Below are 11421 nucleotides of genomic sequence, written 5' to 3'. Positions count from 1 at the left end.
TGATTAGATGCTAAATCATGTGTTTAGCATGGGTTTGAAGCTAACTCGTTTGTTTCGCCTGCATTTGAAGCTATATCACTTATATTCACAAGTATGTGAAGCTAAATCATTCGTTTCGCATTTATTTGAAGCAAAGCCATCAACTTCGCGTTGACTTGTTACTAAATCATGTTTTTCGTTTGGACTTGAAGCTAACTCTTTTGTTTAGCATGTTGTTGAAGCTAAATCATGTATATCACAAGTATTTGAAGCTAAACCATTTGTTTCGCATGGTATCGAAGATAAGCCTCCTACTTCGCATTGATTTGAAGCTAAATCATGTGTTCGCATGGATTTGAAGCTAACTCGTTTGCTTCGCATGATGTTGAAGCTAAATCAAGTGTATCACAAGTATTTGAATCTAAACAATTTGTGTCGCATTGATTCGAAAATCAGCCTTCTACTTCGCATTGATTAGATTCTAAATCATGTGTTTCGCATGGATTTGAAGCTAACTCGATTGTTTCGCATGCTGTTGAAGCTAAATCATGTATATCACAAGTATTTGAAGCTATATCATTTGTTTCGCATGGATTCGAAGATTAGCCTTCTACTTCGCATTGATTAGATGCTAAATCATGTGTTTAGCATGGGTTTGAAGCTAACTCGTTTGTTTCGCCTGCATTTGAAGCTATATCACTTATATTCACAAGTATGTGAAGCTAAATCATTCGTTTCGCATTTATTTGAAGCAAAGCCATCAACTTCGCGTTGACTTGATACTAAATCATGTTTTTCGTTTGGACTTGAAGCTAACTCTTTTGTTTAGCATGTTGTTGAAGCTAAATCATGTATATCACAAGTATTTGAAGCTAAACCATTTGTTTCGCATGGATTCGAAGATAAGCCTCCTACTTCGCATTGATTTGAAGCTAAATCATGTGTTCGCATGGATTTGAAGCTAACTCGTTTGCTTCGCATGCTGTTGAAGCTAAATCAAGTGTATCACAAGTATTTGAATCTAAACAATTTGTGTCGCATTGATTCGAAAATCAGCCTTCTACTTCGCATTGATTAGATTCTAAATCATGTGTTTCGCATGGATTTGAAGCTAACTCGATTGTTTCGCATGCTGTTGAAGCTAAATCATGTATATCACAAGTATTTGAAGCTATATCATATGTTTCGCATGGATTCGAAGATAACCCTTCTAATTCGCATTGATTTGAAGCTAAATCATGTGTTTCGCATGGATTTGAAGCTAATTCCTTTGTTTCGCATGCTGTTGAAGCTAAGTCATGTATATCACATGTATTTGAAGCTAAACCATTTGTTTCGCATGGATTCGAAGATAAGCCTTCCACTTCGCATTCATTTGAAGCTAAATCATGTGTTCCGCATGGATTTGAAGCTAACTCGTTTGTTTCGCATGCAGTTGAAGCTGAATCATGTATACCACAAGTATTTGCGGCTAAACCATTTGTTTCGCATGGATTCGAAGGTAACACTTCTACTTCGCATTGATTTGAAGCTAAATCATGCGTTTCGCATGGATTTGAAGCTAACTCGTTTGTTCCGCATTCTGTTGAAGCTAAATCATGCATATCACAAGTATTTGAGCTAAACCATTTGTTTCGCATGGATTCGAAGATAAGCCTCCTACTTCGCATTGATTTGAAGCTAAATCATGTGTTCGCATGGATTTGAAGCTACCTCGTTTGTTTCGCATGCTGTTAAAGCTAAATCATGTATATCACAAGTATTTGAAGCTAAACCATTTGCTTCGCATGGATTCGAAGATCAGCCTTCTACTTCGCATTGATTTACGGCTAAATCATGCGTTCGCATGGATTTGAAGCTAACTCGTTTCTTTCGCATGCTGTTGAAGCTAAATCATGTATATCACAAGTATTTGAAGCTATATCATATGTTTCGCATGGATTCGAAGATAACCCTTCTAATTCGCATTGATTTGAAGCTAAATCATGTGTTTCGCATGGATTTGAAGCTAACTCGTTTGTTTCGCATGCTGTTGAAGCTAAGTCATGTATATCATAAGTATTTGAAGCTAAACCATTTGATTCGCTTGGATTCGAAGATAAGCCACCTACTTCGCATTGATTTGAAACTAAATCATGTGCTCGCATGGATTTGAAGCTATCTCGTTTGTTTCGCATTCTGTTGAAGCTAAATCAAGTGTATCACAAGTATTCGAAGCCAAATCATTTGCTTCGCATGGATTCGAAGATAAGCCTCCTACTTCGCATTGATTTGAAGCTAAATCATGCGTTCGCATGGATTTGAAGCTAACTCGTTTCTTTCGCATGCTGTTGAAGCTAAATCATGTATATCACAAGTATTTGAAGCTATATCATATGTTTCGCATGGATTCGAAGATAACCCTTCTAATTCGCATTGATTTGAAGCTAAATCATGTGTTTCGCATGGATTTGAAGCTAACTCGTTTGTTTCGCATGCTGTTGAAGCTAAGTCATGTATATCATAAGTATTTGAAGCTAAACCATTTGATTCGCTTGGATTCGAAGATAAGCCACCTACTTCGCATTGATTTGAAACTAAATCATGTGCTCGCATGGATTTGAAGCTATCTCGTTTGTTTCGCATTCTGTTGAAGCTAAATCAAGTGTATCACAAGTATTCGAAGCCAAATCATTTGCTTCGCATGGATTCGAAGATAAGCCTCCTACTTCGCATTGATTTGAAGCTAAATCATGCGTTCGCATGGATTTGAAGCTAACTCGTTTCTTTCGCATGCTGTTGAAGCTAAATCATGTATATCACAAGTATTTGAAGCTATATCATATGTTTCGCATGGATTCGAAGATAACCCTTCTAATTCGCATTGATTTGAAGCTAAATCATGTGTTTCGCATGGATTTGAAGCTAACTCGTTTGTTTCGCATGCTGTTGAAGCTAAGTCATGTATATCATAAGTATTTGAAGCTAAACCATTTGATTCGCTTGGATTCGAAGATAAGCCACCTACTTCGCATTGATTTGAAACTAAATCATGTGCTCGCATGGATTTGAAGCTATCTCGTTTGTTTCGCATTCTGTTGAAGCTAAATCAAGTGTATCACAAGTATTCGAAGCCAAATCATTTGCTTCGCATGGATTCGAAGATCAGCCTTCTACTTCGCATTTATTAGATGCTAAATCATGTGTTTCGCATTGGTTTCAAGCTAGCTCGTTTGTTTCGCCTGCATTTGAAGCTATATCACTTATATTCACAAGTATGTGAAGCTAAATCATTCGTTTCGCATGGATTTGAAGCTAAGCCATCAACTTCGCGTTGAATTGATGCTAAATCATGTTTTTCGTTTGGACTTGAAGCTAACTCGTTTATTTCGCATGCTGTTGAAGCTAAATCAAGTGCATCACAAGTATTTGAATCCAAATCATGTGTTTCACATGGATTTGAAGCTAACTCGTTTGTTTCGCATGCAGTTGAAGCTGAATCATGTATATCACAAGCATTTGAAGCTAAACTATTCGTTTCGCATGGATTCGAAGATAAGCCTTCCACTTCGCATTGATTTCAAGCTAAATCATGTGTTCCGCATGGATTTTAAGCTAACTCGTTTGTTTCGCCTGCATTTGAAGCCATATCACTTATATTTTCAAGTGTGTGAATCTAAATCATTCGTTTCGCATGGATTTGAAGCTAAGCCATCAACTTCGCGTTGACTTGATGCTAAATCATGTTTTGCGTTTGGACTTGAAGCTAACTCGTTTGTTTCGCATGTTGTTGAAGCTAAATCATGTATATCACAAGTATTTGAAGCTAAACCATTTGATTCCCACTGATTTGAAGCTAAGCTTTCAACTTCGCATTGATTTGAAGTTAAATCATGTGTTTCGCATGGATTTGAAGCTACCTCCTTTGTTTCGCATGCTGTTTAAGCTAAATCATGTATATCACAAGTATTTGAAGCTAAACCATTTGTTTCGCATGGATTCGAAGATAAGCCTTCTACTTCGCATTGATTTGAAGTTAAATCATGTGTTTCGCATGGGTTTGAAGCTAACTCGTTTGTTTCGCCTGCATTTGAAGCCATATCACTTATATTTTCAAGTATGTGAAGCTAAATCATTCGTTTCGCATGGATTTGAAGCTAGGCCATCAACTTCGCGTTGACTTGATGCTAAATCATGTTTTTCGTTTGGACTTGAAGCTAACTCGTTTGTTTCTCATGTTGTTGAAGCTAAATCATGTATATCACAAGTATTTGAAGCTAAACCATTTGTTTCGCATTTATTCGAAGCTAAGCCTTCTACTTCGCATTGATTTGAAGTTAAATCATGTATTTCGCATGGATTTGAAGCTACCTCCTTTGTTTCGCATGCTGTTTAAGCTAAATCATGTATATCAAAAGTATTTGAAGCTAAACCATTTGTTACGCATGGATTCGAAGATCTGCCTTCTACTTCGCATTGATTTACGGCTAAATCATGTGTTCCGCATGGATTTTAAGCTAACTCGTTTTTCCCGCATGCAGTTGAAGCTAAATCATGTATATCAAAGTATTTGAAGCTAAACCATTTGTTTCGCATGGATTCGAAGATAAGCCTTCTACTTCGCAATGATTTGAAGTTAAATCATGTGTTTCGCATGAATTTGAATCTAACTCGTTTATTTCGTATGCTGTTGAAGCTAAATCATGTATATCACAAATATATGAAGCTAATCCATCTGTTTCGCATGGATTCGAGGATAAGCCTTCCACTTCGTATTGATTTGAAACTAAATCATGTGTTTCGCATGGATTTGAATCGAACTCGTTTGTTTCGAATGCTGTTGAAGCTAAATCATGTATATCACAAGTATTTGAAGCTAAACAATTTGTTTCGCATGGATTCGATGATAACCCATGTACTTCGCATTGATTTGAAGCTAAATCATGTGTTCGCATGGATTTGAAGGTAACTCGTTTGGTTCGCACGCTGTTGAAGCTAAATCAAGTGTATCACAAGTATTTGAAGCTAAACCATTTGTTTCGCATGGATTCGAAGATAACCCTTCTACTTCGCATTGATTTGAAGCTAAATCATGTGTTCGCATGGATTTGAAGCTACCTCGTTTGTTTCGCATGCTGTTGAAGCTAAATCATGTATATCACATGTATTTGAAGCTAAACCATTTGTATCGCATGGAATCGAAGATAAGCCACCTACTTCGCATTGATTTGAAGCAAAATCATGTGATTCTCATGGATTTGAAGCTGACTCGTTTATTTCGCATGCTGTTGAAGCTAAATCAAGTGTATCACAAGTATTTGAAGATAACAATTTGCTTCGCATGGATTCGAAGATCAGCCTTCTACTTCGCATTGATTACATGCTAAAACATGTGTTTCGCATGGGTTTGAAGCTAACTCGTTTGTTTCGCATGCTGTTGAAGCTATATCACTTATATTCTCAAGTATGTGAAGCTAAATCATTCGTTTCGCATGGATTTGAAGCTAAGCCGTCAACTTCGCGTTGACTTGATGATAAATCATGTTTTTCGCTTGGACTTGAAGCTAACTCGTTTGTTTCGCATGCTGTTGAAGCTAAATCATGTATATCACAAGTATTTGAAGCTAAATCATTTGTTTCGCATGGATTCGAAGATTAGCCTTCCACATCGCATTGATTTGAAGCTAAATCATGTGTTTCGCATGGATTTGTATGGAACTCGTTTGTTTCGCATGCTGTTGAAGCTAAATCATGTATATCACAAGTATTTGAAGCTAAACCATTTGTTTCGCATGGATTCGAAGATATGACTCGTACTTCGCATTGATTTGATGCTAAATCATGTGTTTCGCTTGGATTTGAAGCTAACTCGTTGGTTTTGCATGAAGATGAATCTAAATCATGTATATCACAAGTATTTGAAGCTAAACCATTTGATTCGCATGGATTTCAAAATAAGCCTTCTACTTCGCATTGATTTGAAGCTAAATCATGCATTGCGCATGGAGTTGAAGCTAACTCGTTTGTTTCGCAGGCTGTTGAATCTAAATCATGTATATCGCAAGAATCTGAAGCTAAACCATTTGATTCGCATGGATTTGAAGCTAAGCCTTCTACTTCGCATTGATTTGAAACTAAATCATGTGTTTCGCTTGGATTTGAAACTCACTAGTTTGTTTCGCAATGCAGTTGAAGCTAAATCATGTATATCACAGTTATTTGAAGCTAAACCAGTTAATTCGCATGGATTTGAAGCTAAGCCTTAACTTCGTGTTGACTTGATGCAAACTCATGTTTTTCGCTTGGATTTGAAGCTAACTCGTTTGTTTCGCATGCAGTTGAAACTAAATCATGTATAAAACAAGTATTTGAAGCTAAACCATTTGTTTCGCATGCATTTGAAGATAAGCCTTCTCCTTCGCATTGATTTGAAGCTAAATCATGTGTTTCGCTTGGATTTCGAGCTAACTCGTTTGTTTCGCATGCTGCTGAAGCTAAATCATGTATATCACAAGTATTTGAAGCTAAACCATTTGTTTCGCAAGGATTCGAAGATCAGCCTTCTACTTCGCATTGATTTGAAGCAGAATCATGTGATTCCTTTAGATTTGAAGGTATTTCGTTTGTTTCGCATGGTGTTGAATCTATATCATATATATCACAAGTATTCTTAGCTAAAGCATTTGTTTCGCATGGATTTGAAAATAAGCCTTCTACTTCGCATTGATTTGAAGCTAAATCATGTGTTTCGCTTGGATTTCAAGCTAACTCGTTTTCTTCGCCTGCATTTGATGTTAAATCATGCATATCACAGGTATTTGAAGCTACACCATTTGTTTCGCATGGTATTCGAAGGTAAGCCTTCTACTTCGCATTGATTTGAAGCTAAATCACGTATTGCGCATGGAGTTGAAGGTAACTCGTTTGTTTCGCATGCTGTTGAATCTAAATCATGTATATCGCAAGAATCTGAAGCTAAACCATTTGATTCGCATGGATTTGAAGCTAAGCCTTCTACTTCGCATTGATTTGAAGCTGAATCATGTGTTTCATATGGTTTGAAGCTAACTCGTTCGTTTCGCTTGCATTTGAAGCTAAATCATGCACATCACAAGTATTTGAAGCTGAACCACTTGTTTCGCATGGATTTGGTGATCAGCCTTCTACTTCGCTTTGATTTGAAGCTAAATCACGTTAATCGCTAGGATTTGAATCTAACTCGTTTGTTTCGCATACTGTTGAAGCTAAATCATGTATAACACAAGTATTTGAGCCTGAGCCATTTGTTTCGTATGGATTCGAAGATCAGCCTCCTAATTCGCGTTTATTTGAAGCTAAATCATGTGTTTCGCATGGATTTTAAGATAAGTCGTTTGTTTCGCATGCAGTTGAAGCTAAATCGTGTATATCATAAGTATTTGTAGCTAAAGAACTTTATTCGCATGGATTTGAAACTGAGCCTTCTACTTCGCATTGATTTGATGGTAAATCAGGACTTTTGCATGGATTTAAAGCTAATTCGTTTGTTTCACCTGCATTTGAAGCTATATCTATGATATTCGCAAGTGTTTGAAGCTAAATCATTCGTTTCGCTGGATTTGAAGCTAAGCCTTCTACATCGCATTGATTTGATTCTAAATCATGTGTTTCGCATGAATTTGAAGATAACTCGACCGTTCGTCTGCATTTGAAGTTATTTCATTCAGTTCAATCTATATCACTTATATTCGTAAATATTTTAAGCCAAATAATTCGTTTCGCATGGATTTGAAGCTAAGCCTTCTAATTCGCATTGATTTGAAGCTAAATCATGTGTTTCGCATGGATTTGAAGATAACTCGTCTGTTTCAAATGTAGTTGAAGCTATATTACTTATATTCGCAAGTATTTGAAGCCAAATCATTCGGTTCGCAAGGATTTGAAGCTAAGCCTTCTACTTCGCATTGATTTGATGCTAAATTATGTGTTTCGCATCGATTTGAAGCTAAATTATGTGTTTCGATTGCATTTGATGCTAACTCGTTTGTTTCGCATGCAGTTGAAGCTAAATCATGTATATCACAAGTATTTAAAACTTAATCATGCAGTTCGCATGGATTTGAAGCCCAGCCTTCTACTTCGCATGGATTTGATGCTAAATCATGTGTTTCGCATGGATTTGAAGATAACTTGTTTGTTCCGCATGCATTTGAAACTATATCACTTACATTCACAAGTATTTGAAGCCAAATCATTCGGTTCGCATGGATTTGAATCTAAGCCTTCTACTTCGCATTGATTTCAAGTTAAATTATGTGTTACGCTTGGATTTGAAGTTCACTCGTTTGTTTCGCCTGCATTTGAAGCTTAATCATGTATATCACAAGTATTTGAAGGTAAACCATTTGTTTTGAAGCTAAATCATGTGTTTCACATGGATTTGAAGCTAAGCCTTCTACTTCGCATTGATTTGAAACTTAATCATGTGTTTCGCTTGGATTTGAAGATAACTCGTTTGTTTCGCATGCATTTGAAGCAATATCACTTATATCGCAAGTATATGAAGCTAAATAACTTGTCTCGCATGGATTTGATGCTAATCCTACTACTTCGCATTGATTTGAAGGTAAATCATGTGTTTCGTATGGATTTGAAGATAACTCGATTGTTTGGCAAGCAGTTGAATCTATATCACTTATATTCGTAAGTATTTGAAGCCAAATAATTCGTTTCGCATGGATTTGAAGCTAAGCCTTATAATTCGCATTGATTTGAAGCTAAATCATGTGTTTCGCATGGATTTGAAGATAACTCGTCTGTTTCGCATGAAGTTGAAGCTATATCACTTATATTCGCAAGTATTTGAAGCCAAATCATTCGGTTCGCAAGGATTTGAAGCTAAGCCTTCTACTTCGCATTGATTTGAAGCTAAATTATGTGATTCGCATGGATTTGAAGCTAAATTATGTGTATCGATTGGATTTGATGCTAACTCGTTTGTTTCGCGTGCAGATGAAGCTAAATCATGTATATCACAAGTATTTGAAACTTGATCATTCAGTTCGCATGGATTTGATACTAAGCCTTCTACTTCGCATTGATTTGAAGCTAACTCGTTAGTTTCGCATGGAGTTGAAACTAAATCATGTATATCAAAAGTTTTGAAGCTATACCATTTGTTTCGCATGAATATTAAGCTAAACCTTGTGTTTCGCATGAATTTGAAGCTTACTAGTTTGTTTTGCACGCAGTTGAAGCTAAATCATGTATATCACAATTGTTTGAAGCTAACCCGTTTGATTCGCATGGATTTGAAGCTAAGTCTTCTACTTCGCATTGATTTGAAGCTAAATCATGTGTTTCGCATGGATTTGAAGCTAACACGTTTGTTTCGTATGCTGTTGAAGCTAAATCATGTATATCACAAGTATTTCAAGCTAAATAATCTGTTTCGTGTGGATTCGGAGATCAGCCTTCTACTTCGCATTGATTTGAAGCTAAATCATATGTTTCGCTTGGATTTGAAGCTAACTCGTTTGTTTCGCCTGCAGTTGAAGCTAAATCATGTGTAAAACAAGTATTTGAAGCAAAACCATTCGTTTCGCATGGATTTGAAGCTAAGCCTTCAACTTCGCGTTCACTTGATTCTAAATCATGTGTTTCGCTTGCATTTGAAGCTAACTCGTTTTTTCGCATGCTGTTGAAGCTAAATCATGTATATCACAAGTATTTGAAGATAAACCATTTGTTTCGCATGGATTTGAAGCTAAGCCTTCAACTTCGCGTTGACTTGATGCTAAATCATGTGTTTCGCTTGCATTTGAAGCTAACTCGTTTTTTTCGCATGCAGTTGAAGCTAAATCGTGTTCATCACAAGTATTTGAAGCTAAACCATCTGTTTCGCATGCAGTTGAAGCTATATCATAAATATCACAAGTATTTGAAGCTACAACTTCTGACTCACGCGGATTTGAAGCTAATCCTTCTACTTCGCATTGATTTGAAGCTAAATCATATGTTTCGCTTGGATTTGAAACTAACTGGTTTGTTTCGCATGCAGTTGAAGCAAAATCATGTATAAAACAAGTATTTCAAGCTAAACCATTTGTTTCGCATGGATTTGAAGCTAAGCCTTCAACTTCGCGTTCACTTGATGCTAAATCATGTTTTTCGCTTGGATTTGAATCTAACTCGTTTGTTTCGCATGCTGTTGAAGCTAAATCATGTATATCACAAGTATTTGAATCTAAACCATTTGTTTCGCATGGATTTGAAGCTAAGCCTTCAACTTCGCGTTGACTTGATGCTAAATCATGCTTTTCGCTTGAATTTGAAGCTAACTCGTTTTTTCGCATGCAGTTGAAGCTAAATCATGAATATCACAAGTATTTGAAGCTACAACTTTTGATTCGCACGGATTTGAAGCTAAACCTTCTACTTCGCATTGATTTGAACTAAATCATGTGTTTCGCATGGATTTGAAGCTAACTCGTTTGTTTCGCCTGCATTTGAAGCTAAATCATGTATGTGACAAGTATTTGAAGCTAAACCATTTGTTTCGCATGGATTCCGAGATCAGACTTCTGCGTCGCATTGACTTGAAGCTAAATCATGTGTTTCGCATGGATTTGAAGCTTACTCGTTCGTTTCGCCTGCATTTGAAGCAAAATCATGTATATCACAAGTAGTTGGTGCTAAACCAATTGATTCGCATGTAGTAGAAGCTAAAACATGTATATCGCAAGTCTTTGAACCTAAACCATTTGTTTCGCATGGATTTGAAGCTAAGCCTTCTGCTTCGCATTGATTTGAAGCGAAGTCATGTGTTTCGCTTGTATTTGAAGCTAACTGGTTGGTTTCGCATGCAGTTGAAGCTAAATCATGTATATCATAAGTATTTGTACTAAACCATTTGTTTCGCATGGATTCGAAGATAAGCCTTCTATTTCGCATTGAATTGAAGATAAATCATGTATCTCGCATGTATTTGAAGCTAACACGTTTGGTTCGCATGCTGTTGAAGCTAAGTCATGTATAACACAAGTATTTGAAGCCAAACAACCTGTTTCGTGTGGATTCGGAGATCAGCCTCCTACTTCGCATTGATTTGAAGCTAAATCATATGTTTCGCTTGGATTTGAACCCAACTCGTTTGTTTCGCATGCAGTTGAAGCTAAATCATGAATATCACAAGTATTTGAAGCCAAACCATTTGTTTCGCACGGATTCGAAGATAACCCTTCTACTTCGCATTGATTTGAAGCTAAATCATGTGTTTCGCATGGATTTGAAGCTAACTCGTTTGTATTGCTTGCTTTTGAATGTAAATCATGTATAACACAAGTATTTGAAGCTAAACCATTTGTTTCGCATGGTTTCGAAGATAACCCTTCTACTTCGCATTGATTTGAAGCTAAATCACGTGTTTCTCTTGGATTTGAAGCTAACTCATTTTTATCGCATGCAGTTGAAGCTAAATCATGT

The sequence above is a fragment of the Megalopta genalis genome, unplaced genomic scaffold, assembly GCF_051020955.1.
Source record: "Megalopta genalis isolate 19385.01 unplaced genomic scaffold, iyMegGena1_principal scaffold0132, whole genome shotgun sequence".
In the NCBI taxonomy this organism is placed as follows: Eukaryota; Metazoa; Arthropoda; class Insecta; order Hymenoptera; family Halictidae; genus Megalopta; species Megalopta genalis.
The sequence above is the reverse complement of the archived record's forward strand: the minus strand, read 5'-3'. Positions refer to the sequence as shown.